At 51.9% G+C, this 27,568-nt stretch overlaps 1 long non-coding RNA gene across 1 annotated transcript in view; it reads left to right on the forward strand.

Annotated features, from left to right (window-relative positions):
• LOC135425922 (uncharacterized) overlaps positions 1 to 27,568 on the forward strand; it is a 337,473-nt gene that overhangs the window by 93,339 nt on the left and 216,566 nt on the right. The window contains exon 2 of the long non-coding RNA XR_010435796.1: positions 25,024 to 25,067. This is a non-coding gene — a long non-coding RNA (uncharacterized LOC135425922). The remainder of the gene's footprint in view (positions 1 to 25,023; positions 25,068 to 27,568) is intronic.

The raw sequence follows: 27,568 nt of genomic DNA on the forward strand, positions 1-27,568 counted from the left end.
TCTGAGGTCAGTCTGTTTCCTGCTTCTCTCAGCATTTTCACAGCTTTTGCTCAGCCATAGTCTTCTTTCCTGGAGATATCTTGGTTCCAGTCATGTTTTTCTTCAACTCTGTCTTACTTCCTTAGGATTAGCATTCCGTGTTATACCATGGAAGGACAAATCTGCTCTTGTTTTTCCCTTTTTTTTCCAAGGAACATGGAACAGAAGCACAACAGATCCCCTCCATCACAGATGAACACCTATAAGTGGGTGCTCTGGAGATGACTGAGTGATCCAAAGAGAGCTAAGTGCAGTGGGACACGCTGCTGGAGTGGGTGGCATATGCTGGAGCTACCACTCCCAGAGCCCTCAGCACGCTGGGAGGAGATGGGGCTCTCTTGAGCATGGAAGGGCATCTCAGATACCTCAGAGCTGGTACAGGTCCTGCAAGGAGCAGGAAAGGGACACCAGCAGCCAACATCACCCCAAAGTCTCTGTGAGCTTGTAGGGGGTGTGGGAGGGCACTGGAGGGGAGCTCTGCCCATGAAGCCTCTGAGCACCCCCCAGCACACAGGGCACCCACCATCCAGGTGGGTTGGCTGAAGAAGACAGCCCTGGTCACCATGATTCTCTTTTCTTGGCTTCCTGCATCCCCAGCTTGCACCGTTTGCACATTGGGGCATTAATTCAAACCCAGACATTTCTGCCTTCCCCAGCTTTTTGCAGCCCTTTCAGCACCTTCCACCTCTCCTGCACCATGTGTGCATTCATCAGCTTTCACTGCATCTCAGTTTAAGGCAATCTGGACACCAAGCTCTGAGAGGGGCTTTATGAATTTCCTATTTCATAAACCTCTCTGAATGACTCTGTTGCTGCCCAGCATGGCCAGAGCATCACCTTATTTCAGAGCTGTGGTGAGACCCCCCCATGCTTGGGCAGGGGTCCTGCTCCTCACCAGCAGATGCAGACCATTGCTGCTCTTGGATTTTTTTTAGGAGGGGCTCTTTCTAATTTTCACTATTTATTTTGAAACCGCTCACGGCTGTTCCCATATTTTAAAACATTTGTAGACCCGTGCTTAAAATACCTCCAGGGACCCTCAGGAGTGGAGTTAGTGCAGCGCAGAAGAGGCTCAGGTTTGCAAGCCTTTAACTCACTGTGGGACTATTTGTCCTTTCGAGCTCAGTGCTGGAATGCTTCAAGGTGTTTGGGCAAGGCCAAGGTCAGGGCATGGGAATGCAGGTCTTTACCAGGCTTTGCCTGTAATTGCCTCCACGCCTGCACTCCCCAGTCCCCCGCAAAGCAGGGAGACAGGAGCTATGCAGACGGCCAAGGAGAAAGGTGAAGGGGAGGAACTGAGCCCCAGCCCTGGGAAAAGCAGGACACAGGGTAGAGGGCTTTGCAGACACTCGGCGTGTGATAAGATGTGGCAGCGAGGCCCGGGGCTGGTCCCTGGTTATCCTCACAGGCAAACTCAGCAGCGAAGAGCTCGGAGAGCCCGGGGAGCACCACGCAGGGCTTGGCTGAGGTGCTGAGCTCCCACCAGTGGCACTCTGCTCTCTGAAGCCACCACCTCTGCAGGCTGGGGTCATTAAAGGTGTCAAAGAGCTGTTTTTAACAGGAGGGAGTGTTTGGCTCAATGGCTCCCAGTGGGGCTGCAGGTCCGACAGCGCTGGCAGAGGTGTTTTAGAGGGACAGGACAGCCCTTGAATTTTGGCAGCTCCCCCGGGCTTCCCGTGGGCCCGAGGAGATGCTGCAAGGTGGTAGGTGGCTGGAGCCAGGTTTGGAGCAGCTTTGGCTGCACCTCAAAGGGTCCAGAACCTGGGTAGGGAGCACCAGGCAGCACTCAAGTGCAGCAGAGGGGCCCTGGGGAAGCTGGGGCAGATGAGGGGGTGCTGAATGGCCACTAGAGAAGGCAGGGCTGCAGGCCCTGGGGTGATGGTGGAGAGCAGAGGGGAAGGCAGGTGGGAGTGGATGCCGTGGGAAGGGTAAGGATAATTCCTCCTGCCCCATGGATCACTGTGGAAGGACATCAGAATGCTGGCAGGGATCCTTGGTGGCCAAACCCACCCAAGCTTTTGACCATGGACCCTGTGGGGTGACCTGTCCGTGCTGGCAGTTTTGCATGGTGTGCACAAGCCCTGGATGAGGGCACAGAAACCAGCCAGGGAAGGCAGACAGATGCAAGGGAAAATAAGCAGAGGCCCTGGCAGGGTGGGGCAGCCCCGGGACACCCCAAACTGCTGCTTGCAGGGGTGGATGGTGTGGGGAGGGGAGAGGGTGCAGTGGAGGGGACAGGGACAGGCCAGCAGTGGGGGGTGGCTGCCCTGCACCTGCAATAACAAGCTCTGGGCGCAGGGCCTGACAGCGGGACGGAGGCTGAGCTGGAGTTACGGCCCCCAGGGGAGGCCCTGGTGGCTTGGTGCCCGGGAAACACCTCCGAGTCAGCCCCCCCTCCAGCAAGGAGCCAGGCATGCAAGGGGTCCACCAGCCCCACCTGCCTGGCTGGGAGCTTGTGTTCCCTGCCCAGTTACCCTCTGCTGCACAGCCCCCAGCACTCACTCCCTGCCCCCGTGGGGAACACCTGCTTCCAAAATTATTCTGCTTTCCCTTGTGCTTTAGGGACCCTGTGACTGTCTTTGACCCTGGACACCTTTGTGCCCTGTGTATCCCCCCTCCAAATCTCTCTGTCACGTGTAATGTCCTCTGCCCACAGCTTTTCACTGCCTACGCCAAATCTCTCACTGCTATCCCACCCCAGCATGAGTTTTGCCCCTCTGGTCGAGCCTCTTTGCAGGGCTTAATCCCTCCTGCTGCCCTCCCTGCCCCAAATCCTGATGCTGTTTGTTCCTACTCCAGCTCAGCAGACCCTTGCTCTCACTGTGGCCCTACTGAAACCAACTCATCCCACACCTTTGTCCCAATGCCTCCCTCTCCTCCATCTCCCTCTGTGCTCCCTGGTCTATCCACCCCCAAATGTGCCCTGCTGGGAGCACAGGGGTTCATGCTACTTCAGAAATTCCCCCCTAAGTGTATGTTCCAGGCAAGCTCCAGGGACTGTTTGCTAGGTATCATCTGCAACTATTCCCTAGAAATGTTTGCACTCTCATGCCCCAACAGTCTGGCTATTGCTTCTCCTGCAATTAACTGCAGGTGATGAAAAGAGGAGGAAGTTAATGGGATTTAGGAGGCAGATCTCCCCAGTGGGACCTGGGAGCCTGGACCAGCACATTTAGTTAAGTAAGGATGGTCACAAAGTGCAGATCTCAGTAGGGCTCTGAGCCATAAAGCCAAGCAGGTCTAAGTCAGGAGCCACCTTAGTGGGGAGATGGAGCACAGCAAAGCTCCTGCTTTCCCCTGGAGGAGGAGAAGCAGGAGGAAGAGAAGGTAAATGTGAAAGCTGTTGTGTGCAGCGTGCCAATGCCAAAAATGGGATGCATCCCTTCCCTCCCTGTGGCAGCTTGTCTTTGCCATAGGAGACTAGAGATGATGACAGTCTGCTCAGGTCAGGGATACCCCAGATATGGCACTAACAGGAAGTGCTACTCAGTGTGTGTCCCCAGAATCCCTTCTTTCCTTTTCTTCCTCTATTTCCCTTTAGGCTCTACTCTGTGTTTTGAGGTCATACTAAAGCCCCTCGAATGTTGACACACAGACTGGAGCTGCTGCCACCTCTGCTCCTGACCCAGCTTCACGGGCAGGAGATCGCACCCAGAAAGCCTGAACATAGTTTGTCTGCCCAGTAACCTGGCAACTGCACTAATGCATGCTCATAAAACATCCCCCTGAACCAGAGCCAGCACCCACCGGGGGCCATATCCCCTTACACCGGAGACACGCTGCACTCCCTGCGTCGCTGCTTCACCGTGGGCCCCGCTGAAAGGGCAAAACCTGCCCCACTCTCCTCTCTTACCCCAGACATGTCCTCTGCTCACCCATCCCTATACTGCACCCCATATGGCATTGGGATGCTCAGAGGTGGAGGAGGTTCTGAGTATGGAGGGGAAGGAGCTCACTGAGAGGCACATCCACCACCGGGAATGCCTACCCCAAATTCAGCCCCTTGAGAAATGTGTGTTAAAACCCAGGGCTGGCTCACCCCTGCCTGCCTGGCCATCAGGAGGAAAGGAAGCTGTCCCATGCCAGAGAGCACCTCCTAAGCACTGCAGGGTACATGCTCCTGCAAGATGTGTGCCTAGTGCCCAGGTCCCATGTGCTCAGGGCTGAGCTCTGCCACGCTCCAAACCTCCTAACCTTGTGTTCAACCTCTCAGATTTATAGAAAAATGTTGTTCCAGTGGTAGACAATGAGTCTGAGGATATTAAGGCTGATTTGACTTTTCTGTAAGAGTCTAAATCCGGTATGTCAGATAAAATCTTCAGTGCTGGAGAGAACGTTCGTGCTTCCCACCCAGCATCTCCATGGGCTGGGCGGCGTTTGGAGGAAGGCTTGGGGGCTGCGCTGGGGCAAGTCCCTCGAAGAGGAGACAGGAGGAGTCATCCTGCTGTTTGAATTTGTGTCTTGCGGCTCCAGGGGTTTCCTGAGTCTGGAGGGCACAGGGAGGGAGGTGAAAAGAGAGAGGTGGTTGATTTATAGCTTACCATCTTCTCTGATCTTGATCGCCCTTTGTCTTGGGAGTCTCTCTTATCCAGACATGGAGATGGGAGGAGGGGGATCTGTTTCAGAGATTGCTGAACTCTGGGTGTTTGCCGTTTCCTGGAGATCTTTTGATGTTCCCTTTGCTTTAAAATATTTTCAACGTTAAGTTTCTCAGCCTCCCGCTGCACCTCGACTCCCGACATCGGGGCACGATCCATCACAACTTACCCAAACAATCCGCAGCAAGGCGAGACCTCCCCACCTCCGGGGCGCTGAGGAAATCTGTCCCTGCAGGACCCAGCAGGGCTTCTGGGGCAACTCACCCCAAGGCTGCTGTGGGCTACCCATTGCTCGTTCCCTTCCAGTGTGGTGAGGGATGACGGGGGCCAGGGCAGCACCGATGGAAGGCTGGACTGCAAACGAGCAGCGTGGGATGAAGTCTGCCACTGGCCTCTCTTGAAGGCAGCACAGCACAATGATGTCTAGCAGGATGCAACCACTTCTCTGGGTGAGATATCAGGCTTGTGCTCTTAAGTGAGTCCTATGACTATTGCTAAATGCTTGATTTAGGGCTCACGAGAGGAAGAAGTGTAGAAAAAAACCCTCTCTGACCAGGCCGTGAAAGGTCCCCAGCTCACATGATCTCTCTTGTCCAGCATGTGCAACTTGTCAGCCCCTGTAATGGACATCAGGTCTGTAATTAAAAGCCCATCAAACAGAACTTCTCTGTAAATCTTCTCACAGCACTGTCAGTTAATAAAACTGATTTTGTTTAACTGGTGCCGTTTTCCAGAAGACACAGGCCAAAGAACAACATCGCCTGTAAAACAATCTTTTTTGTTCCATGAAAGTAATTAGTTTTCCTTGGACTTAATGTGCTTGAGGGTTAATTACCCCAAAACTGCCCAGGTACTCCCATGATGTGGGGATATTTGTGAGGAGTTGCTGGAGGTGCCAATTCTTGCAGCAAAGCTCTTTATGAGTCTCGATAATGTTCACTGTTTTCCTTAAATTCTCAGCTCAGTGGCATTGTGTACTTGCATGAAAATTTGCTTTTACAGCCTATGCCCAAGGAGTTTCTCTCCTTCCTGATTCAAACCCACGGTCTGAGAGCACCTGACACCACCAGGCAAATAAGTTTTACTTGTTTATGACTAGTTTAATCATGGTTTTTATGCCAAAGTCATGATTTTGCAGAGCCTTCTGTTATGACTTTTCATGTCTGGGGCTGCCAGTGCCATCCTGTCCCTACAGCAGTCCCAGATGGCTTTCTTGGGGTGAAAGAGGCCACAGAGGGAGTTGGTCCCAGGCTTTGTTAGCAGCAATGTTCTTTCCAAGTGGATGGTCTGTAAAGGTGAGATCACATCAAAAATGCTGGAGACTGAGCTTCAGCTCAGGAGGGGCTTTTGGGTGGAAAAAAGTGAGAACTCCTGAACTTTCACCGCATGTTCGGGTAGAAAGAAAACATTCAATCCAAATATCTCATAAACCACTTTTCTTTCTATTCTGCTTTTTTTTTTTTTTTTTTTTAAAGAAATGGCTATACACGGCCGTTCTACTTGTAAGCCAGCCAAGAATAATTTGTGGCAGGAAAGTTTGAGCATTTGTAAAAATAAAATAAAAATTAAAAAAAAAAAAAACACACCACCCAAAAAAAAAACTAACACCAAACCTGAAAGCACATTAGAGTATTTTAGTGTGAACCCAAACAGAGAGGCAGGTACTCAGAGGGCAGAATAGCCCTGATAGCACGACACACTGCATTTCTGGCCATGTGTTGAAACAGTTGTTTTTTTTTTCATGTGTTTGTTTTATTAATCACACTACAGAACTCAGTGCAGCACTTGCTGATTTTTGTCTTGTTAACATTTTTTTCTGTCCCATTGCCATTTGGTCTCCATTTGAGCTCTACACCTGCTTCCCACGTGAGAAATAGGAGTAGGAGCAGAAAACCACCTCTAACCCCATCCCAGCACATCTACCTTTTGCCATCCTGTTGGAGGGGGGCTTTTAACCCCAGTGCTGTGCTGACTGTGAGGGGCTCAGCGTGCAGTCCTGATTCACATGGGATGGGTTTTCTCCATGGAAGTGCTTCCCATGGACACCAGCAGGTTCTGGCAGAAGCAGATGCAAACAGTCTCACCAGGGTGATTTGAGAAGGGAATCAACATCCCACTACACTTTTCCGAGCTCCCTATAAAAGGCAGATTTTTTGCAATAAAGGGCCAGCGCCAGAATTTCGCGGTGTCGGGCAGGGAGCAGGGCGAGGGAGGGTTGTGGAGAGGGTCTGTGCTGCCAGTGGGATAACCCAGGAACGCGGCGGGATGAACAGGTGGTGGCCGGGGATGATAAACAGGAGTGTCTCCACACGGAGCAATTTGCCACAGGATGTTGCTGAAGCTGAAAAGTGAAGCGAGATTCCAGCCCGGGCTGGACATTTGCATGGCTAACAAGAATATCCAGAATTATAATAGTTAACGCTGACACCCTGCTCGTAAGAGATATCAGATCCGTGGCCCCGGGGCAAACGCCGACTGTAACAGATTAGGGAGAGGCCTCCAGTGGGGGATGGATCTGGGGGGGATTGGATTAGCTGACACCTGCCTGATGCGGGGACTCGCACCTTTCCTGAGTGCTGGACGTTAACCCCTCCGGCGGACAGTCCATCTCCCACCAGAGACTGCTGATTCATCAGGACGGAAATATTCCCCGGAGATCCGTCACCGCGGATGAAATCCTCATGGAAAACTGCCCAGTTTCCTGCCAGCATACCCTTGGCAGCCCGCCTGACCAGCTGGTAGCAAGAGGAGAACATGGGAGCCTGGCTCCTGAGACATTAAACCTCCCTGACTCCCGTGCAGACGCCGAGCGAGGGACGGCGGGCTCACAGCTGGGGCACCACGGCCTGGGGGTGTCTTACAGCCTCCCAGCTTGAGCCCGCCAGCTGGGGGAAAAGGGGACCGAGGGGCCAGACTGCTTTGCCTTTTGTAAAGGTTGCTTCTGGGTTGTCATCTCGTATTGACCCCCAAATAAATTTCGAGACGCTAAAAAAGCCGTGTCAGGGCTTTGTGGTCCTCTTCTGTGCTGCCTGACCCTGCTCACCCACGTCTTCATTCATATCTAATGCCCTTCCCCCTCTTTTTCTGAGCTCTTCCCATTGCCTGAGTGACCAAATGTCTTCCAGGGTTGCAGAAGATCTCTGTGGGCTCCTTGTTGGCTCTCCACCGGGCACAGCTGGTGTGTGCCCAGCTTTGCTACTGGGCAGAGGGAGCTGAGATGGGTCTCTCAAAGTTTTGCAGCCCCAGATGTAGGTCCCTCTGTCTCCCACACCAGTACTGACATAACAGCATGGGGACACCATGTCCCAGTGCTCTGGGACCCTTGGGAGTCCCTCATTCATCTTCCTCCTGAGGTGTGGATAAACAGCACGTGAACATGAGGCTCTCCACAGGTGTGATGGTATGAGTCCACTCTAGGCCTGACCCTTCAAGTCCTGTCTCTGCTGTTTGCAGTTGTCAGGAAATGGCATTTTTTTTCTTGCTTCAAACAGACACTTGCCTTTTCGAAAACAACCCGAAGCAGAAAATTCTGCCGGAGTTTTCCTCCCTGAGAAGGTCACCTGTGCCCTGGCCGTGACAAAACTCCCAACAGCCCACGCCATCCTTCAGATAAGCTGCCTCTCAGAGGAGAGCTTCGACAGCAAACGAAAACACTCGGGATACTAAATTCCTGGGCATGGGAGCTCTGGTGGGATGTGCCACTCCTGGAAGAGTACACAGTGCCATCTAGCCGCGCTGGTCCGAAGTACAGAGTTCATCAGGTACCTTCCCAACCTCAAAACCCACCTCCAGAAGCCTTGCCACCCCTTTCCATCACCAGAGCACCGCTGATTACCACCGCCAGCACCTCACCCAGGAGCAGGGGAATGCTGATTTCAGAGACCTGCGTTTGGTTTTAGCTCACGGTGAGGTTTGTACCTGAGCAACCCAACCTGGCTGAAACAGTGATGTTTTTGGTGAAAACTAGGGCTTGAATTAGTTGGTCCCATTTCTTCACTGTCTCCTGCAGGGAGGTGGCTTTTTCTCCTGGTGTTTCCCTTCCACTCAGTGCTGCTGTGCTGGGTCTCCAGTCCCCCTCTGCTACTGTTCCCTTTTCTGCACTTGATGGGTGGAAGAAGAGAGGTGCTTGTTGTGGCTTCAGGCATTTTCCCAAGGAATTTTTTCTGGTCTTGGCCATTATTTCCCTTCTCCACCTGGTAGATCTCAGTGCCAGCCCTGGCATCCAAATCTGGAGAAAGATTAGAGATGTTAGGATAGCTGGAGAGCTTGGGGTGGCTTTAGACTCCATCTGGCAATATGCTGAGCTCCTCTATTCCAGCACGACCGTGCTCACAAACACCTCCCTCAGGTGTCAGAGGCTATGCCCTCCAGCTGGCTTCAGTCAGGGGTTCCCTTTCATGCCACTTGTGAGGAAACTGTGCATCTTGCTGGTGCTGTACTAGTCCTTGGTGCCCATGGAGGGCAGATCCTGTCTCCTGGAGATTTCACAGTTGGACTGTGTGGAGCATGTGGAGCATTTGCATAAACCTGGGACAAGATCTTCTTGAATATCATGTCTATTACCCTTGGGTGTGTAGTGCTTGTGGTTGAAAATGCTCTAAAATTCCCTTCACTAGCTATGATCCCACCTCCATGAGCTGTAGAAGAAGAATGGGCAGGATTCTTGGAAAGACTTGGATCCTTGGGTCTCTCCTCTAGTTATGTGTGAGCACAAGTCATTATGATGCTCATAACTTGGCAAAAGTTGTGGCAACACTGAGATACTGGCATTTACATACACACAGACAAATTCTTTAAGCAAAGACAAAGCACTACTTCTCCTTGGCTCAACCTTTCTGGCTCAGGTTTCCCTTCAGACAACACAGCCCAAACTGGGGCTGGGATGAATTGAATCACCTGCAGAGACCTGGTATCTATGGGAGAGACAGTGGTGTAGGCACCTTCTGTCACTAAATGCCAAGAAACTTTGCCCTCCCTGCACTGCTTGCCTCAGGATAATGTGATTTTTTTTTTTCCCTAGAAGCCCCTCTTTCCCTCCAGTGGCTATAAAGGCAGGCAGCTCTGGGGCTGGCTGAGGTGGAAAATTGCCCAGCAGTTAAAATCTGGTGAAATGTAAGTAACTGAAAACAGTGTTTTATAATAGGAAACACTGCTTTAACACCCGGGCTTGCTGTGAGACCCACCTGTGACAGTGCAGGAGCAGGGGAGGCAGAGCCAGGTCTCAGTTACATCCTGTCCCCTGGGCACTTTTGAGCTGGGCTGGGTGTTCAGCTGCAGTTTTACAGTCATTCCTCAAATGCCGTGGGAGTGACGGTGTGATTTCAGAGAATGGAAGAGCAAGATGTGTCCTGGACCACACTGAGATGTCCTTGGGTGACATCTGAGGGGTCCTGTCTGCTGAGAGTGGCTGGGTGGGTGTGGAACTGGGTTGGACAACTGCATCCCACTCCTCAGTGTGGGAAAATGAGAAAAAATGAGCAGAATGGGATAAAATTAGTTTTGTCCAGAGCTATTTTGCATTAACATTGAGGAGAAACATCAATGACAGCAGATATGACGAAACTGGAAGGTTTTCATCCGAAAACAAAATTTTCTAGAGGGTCTGAAAAGTGTTAAAACCCAAGAATGAATCTGTGGCTGCCTTGCTGGTTGATAGCAGTGCGAGTCTCTCTAAAATTAGTATTTTTGTTAATTGGCAAATAACAAATAAAAAGCATCTGTTACAGAATCATGATTATTAACCCAGTCTTATGATTTCTGGAGCCTGATGTGTTAAAGGCAGTCATATTGTTTCCCCTCTTTGGCAATCCTGTAGGTGCCAGAATACATCTGGGACCTCACACAAACCCCTGAGCCTGAGCACACACGGGTGTTGAGTGTGCTGAGGTGCTGCCAATGCACATGATTTCAGCCAGGATTTGTTTCCCCAATAACCTGAGATGCCAGTCTTGTGAATACCTGTGCTCTTGGGCTTCATTTCAAATAAAAATCCTTTTCTAATCCTCTCAGTTACAGAGGAAAAAGGTTGACAGACTGTTTTGAAAGCAGTTTAAGCACCCCAAAAGCAGAAGGCCTATAAACCAAATTAACAAATGTAATATTTAAACAAGATTGCAAGTGGCTTAAGCCAATTTCAGGCTATTTTGAAGTCTAACTGTGCTCTGTGTCTAGGTTGGCTATGGCTGGGCTGGAAGGTGATGTGAGCAAAGGAAAAGCCATCATCTGCTCCACAGCTTAACTCTGCTTCTGCATCTTGTTCACTAGAAAGCCACCTCTGGGGCACCTTTCTACAGGGCTTTACAGGAGTGAGGGCCAAGTGCATCCTTGGGAAGGGCAGGGAGATCTTATGTGGGTACGCAGTGAAATGCAGAAGGGAAAGGGATGGATGGACACGTTCCCTGGAGGGAGGCAAACCCCAAAGGGACAGGAGGGACCAAGCACTCACCGAGACCTGGGGAAGGACCTGGAGCACCAGGAGCAGCTGAGGGAGCTGGTGCTCCCTCTCAGTCTGGAGAAAAGGAGGCTCAAGGGGGTCCTTCTCACTCTTTAAAACTCCCTGACAGGAGGGGGGAGCCAGATGGGGGTTGGTCTCTTCTCCCACGTAATAAGCAGGACAAGAGCAAATGGCCTCAAGTTGCACGAGGGGACTGTTAGATTGGATATTACAAAAAAGCATGAAAAAGCAGCCAGGCATTGGAACAGGCTGCCCAGGGCAGTGGTGGAGTCACCATCCCTGTAAGAGTTCAAAAAAAGGGTAGTTGTGGTGCTTAGGGACATGGTTTAGAAGGGAACATGGTGGTGGTGCTGGGTTAATGGCTGGACTCAATGATCTTAGAGGGCTTTCCAACTTTAATGATTCCATGCTACTAAGCAGGTCCTCTGGCATCTCTGAGGCTCTGCATTCATGTCCTGCCCCTCCTGCTCTGTGTCTTCTTGGCCTGACACCAGGGCAGGGATGCTTGCTGGCTCTGAACTGCCAGTGCAGGTTGTAATAGCTGTTTGGAAACACTTTGGAATGGCTTACTGGAAACACAGCATTGCTTTCTGGGAGGCTTTTGGCTCTAAGGCTCCAGTTGTAGCTGCAGACATTAAGGTCAAGAGGAGGTCAGGTTAAAAATACAGGATCCAAGTGCACAGCCCAGGCAGGCTCCACTCGTGGGGACTTGGCTGTGTGGCTGCACACAGACCCTTGACCTTGCCCAGATACACAATGGTACACCAGAGGGTCATGCTCTAAGTCTGACTGCCCAAATTCAGCCAGTCTGGCCCCCAAGGAGATCTCTTAACACTTCCACAGCAGGTCTTTGCATCCAGTGCCCCACTAGTACCATCACAGACACTTTTGCATGAAGCCTGAGTGGAAACTCAGCGAGGAAGAGAGGGAGGTGAAGGGATCAGCAAGGAGAACAGCAGTCCTGGGAGCTGTCCTCTGCACAGCACAGGAAGATCTTTGATGCTGAGGTGATGGGGAGCTGAGGTAGGACATCCAGGACAACAAAATTTTGGGGAGGAGTTATCATAACACCCTCCTGGGTACTTTGGACTGGAAAAACCAAGTGCAGAGTGGAGGACTGAGTTCAATGTCCCCATCTTATACCTCTCTGCCCCTTTAGATCATGATCCTTGGCATTTAGTATTTACTTGGAGCTCAGACTCTGGAGAAGGGCTTCAGCCAGTGGCAACAAATTCCAACAGCAGGTCAAGAGCTTGTAAAGATGGACTTGACAAGAGACACCCTCAGAGAAGGTGTGTGACCATTCACCTGCCCATATTCCAGTTTGGAGAGGATAGGAGAGGGAGCTATAAAAGGCATTTGAAAGTGCAAGTTCCATGTTCTTCGGGGGACAAATACAAGTTCCAGGTTCTTTGGGAGGCAAATGCACATTTATTTAAGGACTCAGACAAGGTAAAAGAGAAAGAAACCCCACAGAAGTCCAGGTACATCTCAGTGGCAGCCTCTGACTCTTGCATCATTTGCAGGGCCTTCCAATGGTTTCCAAAGCCAGGTTTTCATTCCCTGATTGATAGCAGTGCTGGTTTAACTTCAGTGCTCTTCAGCTACTCAGCAAACACAGGCATCCAGGCTGGGAAACTGCAGCCAGGACAGTGAACATCTGTCAGAGGCCAGAACAACTTCAACTACAGGCTTCCCTAGTTCTATTGCCTCTGCAAACAGGCTTCTCCTTGCAAAATCAGGACATGAAAGTCCCTAACTGTCTCCTGGCAGGATGATTGCTGTGAAGGGTCTCTGGGATGCTGTGAAGGGCAAAAATCAGCATGACTCAGAGGCTGCAGGACCCTACCCTGCACATGGGTGAGGGTTGCTGGGAGCAGGAGGGGAAAGTTCAGACTGAGGCACTTGCTGGTGGATCCTGGAGTGATGAAGATTAGTTTGGAAATGAGGAACTGAGAGGCTGCAAGTGGCAAAGATCAATGAATACATCATCAAACAGGAGCTGATCCATAAAATAAGCTGTGCTGGGATGTCCCAAAGAGACAGTGATGAATGGAGCACACATCCCACTGATCTGTGTTATCAACAACAAGTGCTTTGACCTCTCTGCTTTTGGCCAAAGGGTGCCAGTATATCAGAGAACTCCCTTTTGGCCAAAATGGAGCTGTACTGGTTTATACTGGCTAAGATTCACAGCTCTTAGCAGGATTGGAAAGAGGAGCTGCTCTCAGCTGTAGTTGGCTGGGATAAAGCTTCTCAAAACCATTTAAAATCAAATGGGATCAATAGATAAAATAAACAGAGTAGGAGAATGAAGGGGAGGTGTGGGGGGAGTGGGAGAGGAGGTCTTCCCCAGGCTGCTGTGTGAGCCCAGCCATGTGGGAACAAGGACTTGCAGGAGAAGGGTGTCTGGTGGGAGCAGCACACGGTGGCTGAGGTACCATCCCAGACTCTGGTGATTCGGCTGGGATGAGGTTTTGCACAAATGCACGAAGGAGTTTAAACTGTAGTGCCACAGGCTCCCAGAGTTTCTGCACCAACAGTGTCATGCCCAGTTCTGCAGAGCGCAGAGGAAAGGGTTAAAACCTCCCAAAACTCAGTTTGGTTGGGAATGAAATAGAAAATCCGAAAGCAGGTCAGTACCTCAGCTGCTTCTGAATTCTCATTAATTTGCATTCCCTTCTCATTTATTAATGGGCTGACTCACACTGTATTTGCTTTCCCTTTGCTGCAATTTGCAAAATTCCTTCTTATTCCCAGTAGCCCTCTTGGCAGTGTTATTTTTCTGTTTTTCCCTGGCCTTTATCATTTCCTTGCAGCTCTTAGCTAAGTTTGCATATTTTTGCTCAGTTCCCCCGACCATTTATTTTCAGCCTTTTTCTTTTCATCTTCAGGCCTCCTAAAACATCCCTTGGGGCTACCTCAGCATCTCTGGGAGCAGCTGGGATTTTCCTGCCACCCATCATGCCCATGAAGGGGATTTTAATAGCTCCCTTGGCCCTCCATTCCCTTTTTCCTTCCAGTTCTGTGTGGGGACTCAAATGGCCTGTAAAGGCTTGGAAGCTCCCAGGGCTTGGGGCAACCTGGATTTCCAGACAGGGAAGCTGAGTAGTCAGTGGGTCCTGTGGAGATGCTGCTCTGCTCTTCACTGCTGGTTACTGCAGTGGACAGGCTGGTTTCTCCTCCTGTGCTCCAGCCAACACTGACCATCTCATGGGTCTGTTGAAGGTGTCCACAGCTTCCTCCTGAGGGGCAGGTGCTGATCTCTGCTCTCTGGTCACCAGTGACAGGACCCAAGGGAATGGTATGAATCTGTGTTGGGAGATTTAGGCTGGAGATTAGGAAAAGGTTCTTCCTCCAGAGGGTGGTTGGCACTGCCCAGGCTCCCCAGGGCAGTGGGCACAGCCCCAAGGCTGCCAGAGCTCCAGGAGGGTTTGGACAACGCTCTCAGGGACAGGGTGGGATTGTTGGGGTGTCTGTGCAGGGCCAGAGGTTGGACTGGATGATCCCTGTGGGTCCCTTCCAGCTCAGGACACTCTATGATTCTATGATCTTCCTCTGCCTGTAGTGGAGCCAACTCTTCCCCAGCCCGAGTCAGACAGGCTGTGGTTCCAGCACCACTGCATGTCCTTTGCTCCCCTCATTTACCTCAGCCCCAGCCTCTGAACCTGCAGAGAACCCGATCTGGCTGCACGGGCCCATCAGGGGGGCTCTGTTTGGCCCCCCCCGAGGGTCTGTGTGAGGCTGGATGAGCCTTTGGGGGGGATCTGCAGGTTTGTGTTCCCAGCAGCTGGAGAGCGCAGGATGTCTGGTGGGTGTTCCCCGCCTGGTGAGGCGAGAGGGGTGTTTCTGTAGGTGCCAGCCTTGCCAAGGGCTTCCCGGGGGCTCCCGCCCCGGCGTCCTTCCCCAGGTTCGCCCACAAGAGGGAGGCAGCGGCTTGCGGTGTCCACGGCCACGGGTGTCGCGGGGGGTCGGGGGTGTCGCGGGGGCTCAGACACGAAGCCCGGGCTCTGTGGGGGCGAGTGGGGGCCAAACACACCCTGCACCGCCAGAGCCCGGGCACCGGGGTGGGATGAGTGGGATGGGATGGGAGGGGATGGGGTGGGATGGGATGGGATGGGATGGGATGGGATGGGATGGGATGGGATGGGATGGGGTGGGATGGGGTGGGATGGGATGGAGTGGGATGGGATGGGATGGGATGGGATGGGATGGGATGGGATGGGATGGGATGGGATGGGGTGGGATGGGGTGGGATGGGATGGGATGGGGTGGGGTGGGATGGGATGGAATGGAATGGGATGGAATGGGATGAAGTGGGATGGGTTGGGATGGGATGGGATGGGATGGAATGGGATGAGGTGGGATGGGTTGGGATGGGATGGGATGGAATGGAATGGGATGGGATGGAATGGGGTGGGATGGGATGGGATGGGGTGGGATGAGGTGGGATGGGGTGGGATGGGATGGAGTGGGATGGGATGGGATGGGATGGGATGGGATGGGGTGGGATGGGATGGGATGGGATGGGATGGGGTGGGATGGGGTGGGATGGGATGGGATGGGATGGGGTGGGATGGGATTGGATGGGGTGGGGTGGGGTGGGGTGGGATGGAGTGGGATGGGATGGGATGGGATGGGATGGGATGAGGTGGGGTGGGATGGAGTGGGATGGGATGGGATGGGGTGGGATGGGGTGGGATGGGATGGGGTGGGATGGGATGGGATGGGGTGGGGTGGGATGGGATGGGATGGAATGGAATGGGATGGGATGGAATGGGGTGGGATGGGATGGGATGGCGTGGGATGGGATAGGGTGGGATGGGGTGGGATGCGGTGGGATGGGATGGGATGGGATGGGATGGAATGGGATGGCCAACAGTGGGTGGCTGGGGCACGTCCACATCTTGCCTTGCTGGCTTTTTTTTTTTTTTTAATGTCAAAAAGTGGAGAGATGTTAATATTTTTGACCTGAGTGAGACTTCTGTCCTCTGCCAGGGCTGGGAGAGACCTGCCATGGGGCTCTGCCCATTAGCAGAAGGCTGCTTCTTCCCCCGTGACACAGGTAGTCCTGTTGCTAGCAGAAGGCAGGAGATGGAGGGTACTGTCCTTGATAACCCTTTTCCTTTTCCCTTTGCCCAGAAAGGGTGTAGAGTCTCTCTCACTGGGTATATTCCAGAACAGTCTGGATGCAATCCTGTGCCACATGCTGGAGCAGGAAGGTTTGGACCACATGTCCCCACTGTGGTCCCCTTTCAACCTTACCCATCCTGTGACTCTGTACCTCTCCAAACCTCTAAATCTTTCCAAATAATCCGTGTGTTGTGGAGCAAATGAGCCCAAATGGAAAGGCTGAGGGACTCCTTGTTATGTGTACCAAGCTGATCCTTATAACTGATGCCTTTCCATGGCCCTGGGGAAGGTAGAAGGGTCCTGTAGGTGCAGATACTCTGCTGGATCCAAGGCAGTAGCTCTGGACCCAGATCCAGGCAGGCAGCCTCTAGTGACAGCTTTGCCTCCCTGAAGCTTGCCAAGACCTTTCCCACCCTGGGGACCTGTAGTGCTGTTATCTCTGTTCAACCCAGGTGGATCATCCTTTGTTCTGATATTAAAACAGCAGGTTCATCACACACCATTTACTCAAATGCTGCCTGGATGACTTCAAACACAAGCATGTCCCTTTGGGGAATTCAAGAGAAGGTGAGAGCAGCCAGGGATTTTCATCCCAGCCCCTGAGCCTGTCCATTGCTCAGAAGCCCCCCTGCTCTCTGGGCTGGACTCACACAGCTGTGCTGCCCTCCTGGCTACCGGGGCAGAGTTGAGGTTTGAAGCTGCTGTCAGAGGGGCCATCCCAGATCATGCCCCCAGCAGGCAGTGGGCCCATCCCAAATAAGCAGTTCATTCTTCCATGCAAAGTGGCCCCGCTCCAGCAAGGGCATGGAGACTGCTTGCCACAGAGAGCTGTAACTCCAACAAAGGCTCCCTTTCTCCAACACAATTGTTGGAGTTAAATAAATCTGTCATGCACAAAGCAAACTGCGTTAAACAGCGTCCTCTCCCACTCCAGCAGGATAAAAGCTAGGCACTTTGGAAAGTGTTTAAAAACCATTTTTCATTCCCTTGTGTTCACTCTTCCCTCCTGTTGCATCCTCATTGCACTCACTCATTCAGGAATCTGCACAGGGACCTGAATTTCTAATAGGAACAAAAAGAGCATGAGGGGAATAAACCCAGTGTTAAAACCCATTCAGAGCTTCTATTATTTGGGACCAAAAGGGGAAGGTCCCTTGCAGGTCACTTTTAAATGTGTCTGCCTAGAGGCAAAGAGATTCAGAGTGCATGTATCATCCTTCTTATTCACCCTCTCCGTTGTCCACAGCAACCCTGGGATTTTTTTCCTGCTTCGTGATGCAGTGACTGGTACAAATGTGGCTGCTCTCAGTCACCGTGTGAGGAAGGAGGGCTCTCCTCTGCCTCACACCCCAGCAACGTGGCTGAGAGCTGCACACTGCTGTCACAGGGGCCTGGGACAAGCTGTCCCAAAACTGAGCTGGGCTGCAGGGCAGTGAAACCCGGGCTGGGGGGGCGAGCAGCCAGCTGGAACTTCTGCGTGTAGTAATTCACCCAAAATGGGGTTTCAACAGGACCAAAAGGAGCTGTAAGTTCATATTTCAGTCGTTTGGATGTGTGTGAAAGTGTCAGCATAGTCCTGCTAGATGTTTCCGAGGTAAAATGTCTCATTTCAGAAGTGCTGGAGTATTTCATTAGACAGCCTTGAAACAAAACTCTTTTCCTATTTTAATAGGGCACTTTTATTGAAAGCCTGACCCAAAGCAGGAGAACATGAGGCTGAGCAAAAATATTGGGCATCCCAAAGGAAAGGGTTCCTTTTGGGTCAGGGGGGCAAATGGCTCCAGAGAAACCTCTGGTGATGGTTGTGATCCCTGGGCTTGATTCCCAGCCCCAGGGAGCGTGTCCCAGACTTAGGCTGGGGAGAACAACTGGTGCAGCAGATCAGCAAAGTCATGGCAAACCTCAGGACTGGGCAGATGGTGAGAATTACCAGAGAGAAAGCCATGGGAGAGAGCATGGATGGGGGAGAGAAAAAGTAAGGGCAGTGTGTGGGCGAGGGCAGAGGAAGAGGAGAAGTGGGAAAGGCAGATCTTCTGCTTAGCTTTCAGTGGGGCAAGGGAGGGGCAAGAGGCAAAGCCCAGAGTAAGGCAAGCTGAGGCATGGGTTGGAAGGAGAGTTGGATGCATTGAGGGTCCCTCTCTATTACTCTAGGGGGTTTTGCTGGGAAAAGGACTCCCTGGCCCATCCAGGGATGAGATCCATGAGACTCGTTGAGCTTCACTGAGGGTCAAGACAGGAATTCAGTGTTGGGCAAACTGTGGAGGGAGCAGCCAGGCTGTATGGCCCAGAGCCTGGGGAGTGCATTGGCTGTGTCCAGGTGGGTTGCTGAGACAGGCAGGACCTGTCTGTCCAGGTCTGACCACCTGAGACCTGTCCCAGTGGGGTGGTCTCTTCCTATGGCTCAAAGTTTCCAAGTCTTCACACCCTTGTACCCTCCAGGACATTGCTCTGGGAGGGAGGATCTCTCTCCTCTTTGGCACATCTGGCAGGTGGCTTCTTGGCCATCTCTTCTCTTGCCCCACTAGGCAATACTCTGGATACAGGCCTCACCCCCGTGGTATCCCTCACCCCCATGGAATACATCCATACTGTGCAGGACTGCTCTGTGCAGTGAGGCTGATGCTGTCATCTGTCAGTCAACACCCTGTTCCTGCAGCTCCAGATCCTGCTGGGTGCCTTTTAGGTCCCCCCCCCCCATCTCTGTCCAAACAGGTGGCTTTGAATTAATGAGGTCTAGGGATGGTTAGAGAGTTATAAATATCTTCTGAGATGATGAATTTTAATCAGGAGTCCCTAATGAGCACAAGATGAAATCGGGAATGAGAATGATGGTCCTCCAATGGATCTTCATTAACAATTTAAATGACTGAGGTCTTAATTAAAGGGCTCAGGACTTAGCTGAGGGATTACAGGTTGCCCCAGGGGAAAAATCAGACTTCAACTCCTTTTATTTTTTAGAGAAGATAACAAGCTTTTAAATTAGATTTTTTAAACAAACAAACAAGCAAACAAACAGAAAGAACAAGGCCTTGCTGTTTTATCTGGCTGCTTCACTCATTTAATTGATGCTCAGATCTTGAAATGTGCAACCTTGGCCTGACAGCCCCACACTGCTTCTGTCACTGCCTCACCTCCACATCCCACTAAACACTGTCCCCTGGGCATGGACAGCATGAGGGCATCCCTGTTCCTCCTGGGGAATGCCTCAGGGATCCCTGATCTCAGGAAGATGTCTGTAGGGAGACAGTGAGATGGGCCCAATCTCCCATCACCTTTATGACTCTCCCCAATTGCTCAGTTGCTCTGAAATGTGCAACAGTATTTTCCTACAGAAAAATACTGCAAGTGTTCAGCTTGTGTTTGTGGAGAGTCTCAGGATATAGAAAACCAGTTGTTGTTTGTTTTTTTTTTTTTTTTAAATTGTAATATATTTTCATGATTAATCCCAGACCTGCTTCCTTTGGCAGGCCTGGTTCCAGGCAGCAGAGTCTTCTCTCCTAGGCAACACCTAACACAGAAGCTGTGCTTCATAAGCATCTCCATTGCTGGCAGCTCCCAAATCTCTGCTGCTCCCACAGCAAGAAGCTTAAGTGGGGCTCCCTGCAGCGGTGGTTTGAGGAATCTGGGTGAAGAACAATCCACTCAGGAAGAGCAGAAAGAGTGGAGCTGGAATTCCTGGCGACTTGTGCCTGGAGGAACAGCCTCTGTGGGGATCCTTTGCTGATTCATAAGATCTGAACTTCCCCGTGGGGCCAACAGGCATCTGTGAAGCCTTAGGTCCTCCACGCTCCCCCCAAAAATCTCCCAGGAACATCAACCCAGGAACTGCACTAGATCTTTGGAGATGAAGCTGAACAAGCTTTCAGAGGGCTGAGAGATACACAGAGGCACAAAGTGCTGTCCCATGACCTCTGCTGCATCAGGAAACTTGGCTAAAATGGACGGATGCACTTGGAAAGTGAAGCAGGAGCCCTTTCCAAAGCAGTTGGCCTGGCTGAGCACAGCTCCTGCTTTGGAGCTGTGATAAAGGGCACTATAAAACCTGCAAAAGCCCCTGAACTGGCTTACTGAGTGTGCTCCAGGTGAGGGAGCTGCTGTGGCTCCAACAGGGAGATGAAACTGTGTCTGGGAGCTCAGAGCAGCCACAGCATGGGGCATCCCTACCTCAGAGGGGTCTGCTTGGGAGCCCTGCATGGCCCCAAGGACACGGTGCCCCCAGGCTCAGCCACCTCTGCACAGGACCCAGGCGTGACACCAGGCAAGTGCCAGGCCCTGCATGGCTCCAGGGGTGATGGTGGAGGGATGGGATGCAGTAGCTCTGAGCACTGGTCCTGCACAGGGGCTGAGCTGGGTCATTGCACAGGGGATTCAGCCCTGTGTGAGAGGGATGGAGAAAAACTGCTGTGGTGTCCTGCCTCTTCTTCATCCCCTCCTAACAGAGCTCAGCGTGTGAGGCACAGTCCTATAAAGAGTGCCCATGTGCTTCTGCCCTTGCTCTCTATCCAAAAGACATCTCTATTCCAAAGGAAGCACAGCCCCAGGATCTTGGTTTGCCCAGCTTCGGAGATGCTGGAGGGAGAAGCAGACTCCTCTGAGGAGCTAAAGGGCCATCAGTGACCCAAAAACTGTGTCCCTTGGGAGGGACAATTGGGCTGTGGAAAGAACTCCTCTGCAGCAGAATGGATGTGAAGAGCACACAGCAGTTTTGGCTCTGCACAAGGTAGAGGCTTGTATCCCTTCCATTGCTTCCCAGTTGGATTCTGGGACAGAGGTGTTATCTCAATATCAGGAGTGGTTCTGTTGTGCACAAAAGCCCTGGAGATTTTGTGGGAGGGGGAAAATTTTTCTGGGGAGAGAGGGAGTTTCTCTTGGGATACAGCAGGAAGAAGGTGAATGGAGCTGATGAAAGGATGGGTGGGAAGCATTGGCCTCTCCCAGGCACAGAAAGCTGATGGTTCTATCACCCTCAGTGTGGCAGGTGCTTTCCAAACTCAAGGAGACTGGCCTTGTCCCTGTCTGCAGGTGAGGGTAAGAGGGATGGTGAGGGCTGAGACCTGCCACTAGTCAACACTAATGGAGATGTTTATGCCTTTTAAGGGCATCTCCTCTGTTTTTCTCCTTCTCTTGCTCATCTGTTCAAGGCTTGGTGACCATGTGCCCCTGTGAGTCCTTTGGAAGGAGCAGCAATCTCCTGCCTGAAGGGGCAAGCTGTCTATGGAAGCTGTGGGATTTGGGGAGTACCCTTGACGGGCAACAAGAAATGTTTACAAACAGGGTATGACTCCTGGAAGACCCTACCAGAGAGGGTGGCCCAGCTGGGACCTGGAAGGGGATGATGTGATCAACCCAGACCCATCTCCACCTTTTGCTGTAAATGAGCCCTGTGCTCATTACAGCTCCTCTAAAGAATGCCCCATCCATGCAGTACTTTGCACACCCCCAGCTGCTTGTCCTGTTGCAGAAACCTACCCAGGGTGGTGCCTGTGGTGCCCCCACTGCCACCTGCACCGACCCCATTGCTATCCCCACAACCCGAGGTGAGAGAGTGACCTCACTGGCTGCCTGGGGCTGGCTCAGGAGAGGCAGCAGCTGTGGGCCTGGCTGGGACTTACACCTATCACTCTGTAACTTCTGACGGAGGCTGGATTTGCTGAAATGTTCACTGGATTTTTTCCAGCCTGCTGGGGCCCATAAATCTGGCTGTGCAGGGGCTGCTTCTGCTCTTTCCCCTTGGTGAGCGGGGCTGGTATTTTTCTTGGAGGGCCAGACTGGTTGCAACCCTCCTTCCAGCACCTGCTGCTCCACCTCGAGCCACATTCCTGAGCGGTGGCGGAGAATGGCCAACTGGGAATGCTGCAGCCTCCCAGCTGGCCCCGCTCCCCCAGCCCCTCCTGCAGCCAGGCAGTGAGGAGGTGCTGGGGCACTCCCTGCTCCCACAGAAGGTCGTATTCCCCAGCCATCAATCTGCTTTGGAGATGCAGAGCCTGGCTAAGGCTCTGTTTAGGGGCAGGACTCTGAAGACCATCCCTCATGGCTTCTTCTTGGACAAATGGACCAGAAGCAACTTGTGGATGCTGAACATCTCCTGTTCAGCACTGATTCCTGGGGAACTGCCCTGGCTCAGCTGAGGGTATAATGTGAAGCATGGCTCAGGGCATTCCGTGGGACTCTCCTTCCTCTTTTGGCACGGGTCTCTCTGTGACTCTCATCTGGAGCTTAGGAGACCTTGTTGCTGCCATGGGGAGCTCCCAGGTGCCAAGGAACAATCTGTGATCTCTGACATGGAGGATCTCTTCCTCCCTTGCATGGGCCACCTTGATCTGGTGGTCAGAGCACCAGCTGCATCCAAAGGATTGGCTGGAGAGATGTTAGAGAGGTGGCTGGACTGGGGAAGGCTGACTGGGGCAGCTCTGGATGCCCATCATTTATGAGCATCCCCATTGTTTAACACTTCTCTCACAGACTGGGATCTGCAGCCCCCCAGATGCTTTCCATTCATTAGCCTTTTACCAGTACCTCAATCCCCACTCCAGGCCTCACCTTTGAGTGAGGAGCTCTGCTCTGGCCCTCGCTGTGATGCACCAGGGGACCGTGGTGCCACTGAGAGATGCTTCAGTACCAAAGTACCAAGCAAGTGTCTCGCTCATCTCCCACTACAGCCCTCCTGCCCCCATCACGTGGGCAGTTTTCCCTGTCACCAGCAGTTTCCAGGTCCCCCGTGGTCTCACTGTCAAGTATGTGCCAAGTGCTGTGGGATGCAGCAGGCTGGCACAGCGATGCTGGGTGAGCCTCAGGCCCTTCCTGCTGAAAGCCACCTGGGATGTGCAAAGGGAGGTGTGTGCATGTAAAAGAGGACACTGAGATGCACCCTTGAGCAATGTGTGTGGAAAGGCAGCCCTGGAGAGCTCTTCCTTTGCTGGAATCATGTTACATGCCTCCCTGTAATTAGCCTCTGGCTTTCCTCGCAGAATGAGCAATTATTTCAGTGATCTGCCAGAGCAGAGTTATGGGCATGTCAGGCTGGCACAGGGGGGCTGTTAAACCAGACCTGCCTGACCCACAGCCATCATTTGTCAAAAGGAAACCACCTGGCCAGAGAAAAAGGGATTTATTTGCCTCTTCCTTCATCCCATTCTCACAGGCAGAATGTCGGCTCCTCGGGGACTCTCCGTCCCCTCTGCTGCCAAAAGCAGCCATTCATGTCCAGCTCTGTTCCCTGATGCTTCTAGCCTGGCATCATGCTCCCACAGGTATCCTAAAATCCTGCGCATTCTGACCCCAGAACATCCCTGCACTTGTCCACAGTAGCACAGGGACAAGTCAGGAGAGTTTTCTTTTGGTGTCAAACTCTGTTCTCCCCACGGAGCTGAGGTGCCTCTGCAGTGGTTTGTCTGGGTGAACACCCCACACTTTGCTGAAATTTTTTTGTTCTCTTTGTTTCCACTCGTTGGGGGTGTCTTGACATCCAGCTGCAGCCATGGGTCACCTCCAGCAGTGTGGCTGTTGTGGCCTTTTGACCAACCATCACACACTGAAGATTGTACACCAGGAAGAGGCAATGTAAGGGCCCCACAGGGAACACAACAGCCCCTCCTATGAGATGTCAGGCATCTCACAAGCAGATCAAGAGTTTGAGGTGCAACTCCATTCAAATTTAAAAGCACATTCCCTTGAGCTGCTGAATTTGACCTGAAAAATTCAGCCAAATTCCTTGTCCTAGTGCACTGCAGAGACCTGATGAGACCTTCCAATTCCTGCCACTTGCTGCCCACATCTGTGCCCCTGTGTCTGACCCTATTGATGCTGGCAGCACTGGGCCACCCTTGTGTGCCAGTTTGGATGCCCAGCCCATGACAGCATCTGGTCTTATGGTGGGTGACTCATTTGGGAGCCAATCCCACGCTGAGATTTCCACCCCAGCCACGTTATTAGTCCCCAGCTTTGATGGATGGGCTCGTTAGCCTTGGGTTACTCATGAAACATCTTTCTTTTGTAGTTTCTGATTAAAAACATCCCCCTGTTTCATCTTGTGGTGGTTTTAAAAACTCGGTAGGGAAAATTAAGGCTGCTCAAGCTGCCCCTTTTCAGCAGTGGAGGGGAAAACAAAGAAAAAACTAAGAGATTACACGTGACTGAGGCAAGGAAAAGGTTCTGCTTTTGGCATCTCAGCATTTTCTGCTGCAAACCCCACCCTTCCACGCTGACGTGGGTGGTGTGAAATAAACAGAACTCCACCCCTATTTCTGTAACTAGGACACATCTTTATGGGAAATACAGCATTTATTGCTGGGCTGCAGCTTCATTTAACCTCTTGGGCCTATGTTAGCCAAAAATAACCAAACACAGCAGGTTTTCAGGGACAGAGCTGCCCCCCAACCATCTCTCCTGGATGTGGAGTGACACTCTGCTCAAATGTTGGTTGTTTGCCCCCCAAAAACCCCACTTGTCTGGGCATTGCCTGCACCCCAGGGTGCTCTTTGCCTCCAGGAACATTTTATAGTCTGGTAGTCATAAGGGCTGGATTCAATGGAAGGCTGGGGAGATTGATGTGTGTTTGGGGTGTCCCCATCTGCTTTGTTGGGTACCCAGCACTTGAACACCTGCAGTTGGAGGGCAGATTTAGATTAGATATTAGAAAGAAATCCTTCCCTGTGAGGGTGGGGAGGCCCTGGCACAGGTTGCCCAGAGAAGCTGTGGCTGCCCCATCCCTGGAAGTGTCCAAGGGCAGGTTGGATGGGGCTTGGAGCAACCTGGTGTGGTGGAAGGTGTCCCTGCCCATGGCAGGGGTGGTGGAATTAGATGAGCTTTAAGTTTCCTCCCAACCTGAACCATTCTGGGATCCTGTGATTCTGAGAAATGAGGATGCCAGATGCTTGCCTAAGGAGGTCAAGCAACTTATCTGACCCCTGAAGTGAGAAGAGATGCTCCAAAGGGATGCAGCCCTTCCTGATTGAAAGAGAAAGCATTTGCCAAGTGCAGAAGGGGCCTGAATGTGCTCCTAGAGCTGAGACCTCCCCTCAGGTTCTGCCTGGTGGAGCAGAGTGAGATGTAAGGTCTGCAGAACAGCTTCATCCCATGCTCAGCTCCAGCTGGATGACCAAGGCAGGGGAGCTGCAGGTGAGTTTGTATGTGCAGGAGACTGAGGCTGGAAGAGTTTTAGGGGGCTGGATTACACCCAGATTGGTGTTTCAGAGTGCCTGGAAGTGCTGCCTGGTGTTTGCTTCCTTTCTTTCATCACTTTCAGATACAAAGAAACAGCTGAAACCTCTGGAAAGAGGGGAAAAAAACCCAACCAAACAAACAAAAAACAAAAACAATCCCAAAACTAAAGATCAAGGGAGCTTGAAGGGCTTTATCTCCCAAGAACATGGGATTATTTTTGGGAAGGCACACGGGGCAGAGAAGCAAAAGGCAGCTGATAGCCCCTGCCTCTGGTCCCATCGGGCTGTGGGTGCCATAAGGCCAGGCAGCATCTTGGATCCAGTTGGACAGATCCCACGCTGTGGAGAGCCAAGACCCAGATTTATTTCTGCAGTTTCCCATTATCCGAGTGTTGTGCTGGAAAAGCCCCAGGACGTAGTGCTGGGAGTTTTGTAACACCACTTTCTACAGCAGCACACGGAGCCTGCACATCCCACACCCAGCCAAGGGGTCAGATGAGGCTAAAGGGGTATTGCCTGTCCTGCAGCACCCCAGAGAGTCACATCCAAGATAAACAGAAGCTCCCCCCCACAAGGTGTCACCAAGAGGTGAGAGATAGTGGGATACTGGCCCTGGAGAAGGGGATGTGTCACAGCTTCATTGCTTTTTCCTGGGGTGTATGCTTGGATCAGGCAGGGTGATTTGACCCTGGCTGCAGCTTTGCCCTTTGGCTCTGTGAAGGTTCTTCTTTGCCTCTCCAGAAATATTTCTCCGGCAAGGAGCCAGAATCTAGTCACAAACTATGAAATAAGGCAAACTGCCACCCACTGTACCCCCAAATTAAAGCTGCTGCCACGAGAGACGTTAGAAACATCTCACCTTGGGGTAGATTGACTCCCAGGGGCCAGCAAAGGGTCAGCTCCCACCTGCATGTGAACTAAAGGCAGAGGTGTGACGTGTTCCCCTAAGGCTGTGGCTCTCCTGTAAAATGCAGCATCATTTAGTGCAGGACCCCCTTTTCATGGGGGCACACAGGGTTGCTCTGCAAAGCACCCGGTTGGGTGTGGGAAAACATCACCTGGCTGGCCAGGAAAAGCCCACATAGGTTTTCCTGCCAACATGTGCAGTTGGCAGCATTTGCTGGGCAGCAGCTGCCTTCCAAGGAGAGGATTTCTGCATGTCTGCAAAACAATGTCTGCAGTGGAGGGGTTTGTCTGTAAAGGGCTTCTGAGGTGGCAAAAAGTAGGTTTCTCGAGAGAGTTTCTCTGTGGGTTTCTGCATGTGATACATCACTTTTTAGGAGTGTGGCACTGGCTTAGGGACATGAACTGGTTGGAAGCTGTCACCCGTCACTCTGAACTCCGAAACATTTCAGCAAAGCCACACGAGGCAAAGTCACCCTGAGTCTGGCTGGTCCCAGCAAGGTGGGTGACTCACCCTTGCCCAGAAGGAGTGTGCCATCTGCTCTCTGGGCCGGGAGACTGCTCCAGACAGATCCTGTGTCTGGGACACAGGTTGCACAACCCTGCCTGGCAGCTCCAGCTGGGGAGTTGCAAAACACGAAGCTGTCCATGGTAGTCACACTCCACCAACTCATCCCAGAGCTGAGCTCATTTGCCAGGGCTGCCAGGCTTTCCAGAGGCACAAAGATGCCAATAAACAAGTGGTAAACCAGTAAAGTCCTTATTTCCCACTGAAACGGGGCAAAAAGTGTGGCTACTGCAATGCCTCCAGTATTGTGGGTGTCAAGGAGCATGCAAGGAGCTGGATGCTGGCACGGAGAGGGAGGGATGAGGAGAGAAGGAATCAATTTTTTTCTATACATTTATCATTAATAAAGCACCTGTGTGAGTGCACAACAGGCCCTGCTGTGGTGGGGAGCAGGGGCAGTGCCATGCTGGGTGGCTGTGCCAGCTTCTATCCCCAGGCAGTGCTCTCCTGGTCTTATGTGGTCAGGAGCAACACAATTATTATGAGCAAGCACTGTTTCCCTTGGAAATAAAGGTCCTTCTTTCAAAATATCCCATTTTTATGAAATATTGTTTTTTTCCTGTGGCCAAGTTTGATTTTTTTTTTTCCAAAAAATTATGATTTTTTAAAGTATCTTTTTTTTTTTCTTTAATTTGAAACTCCCCCAGAAAACTCCATCAGAGAGAATGGAAAGAGCATGGAAAGAGCAAGATGTTTTCTGTTGACTCAACAG

This window comes from Pseudopipra pipra, chromosome 22 (assembly GCF_036250125.1).
Source record: "Pseudopipra pipra isolate bDixPip1 chromosome 22, bDixPip1.hap1, whole genome shotgun sequence".
In the NCBI taxonomy this organism is placed as follows: domain Eukaryota; kingdom Metazoa; phylum Chordata; class Aves; order Passeriformes; family Pipridae; genus Pseudopipra; species Pseudopipra pipra.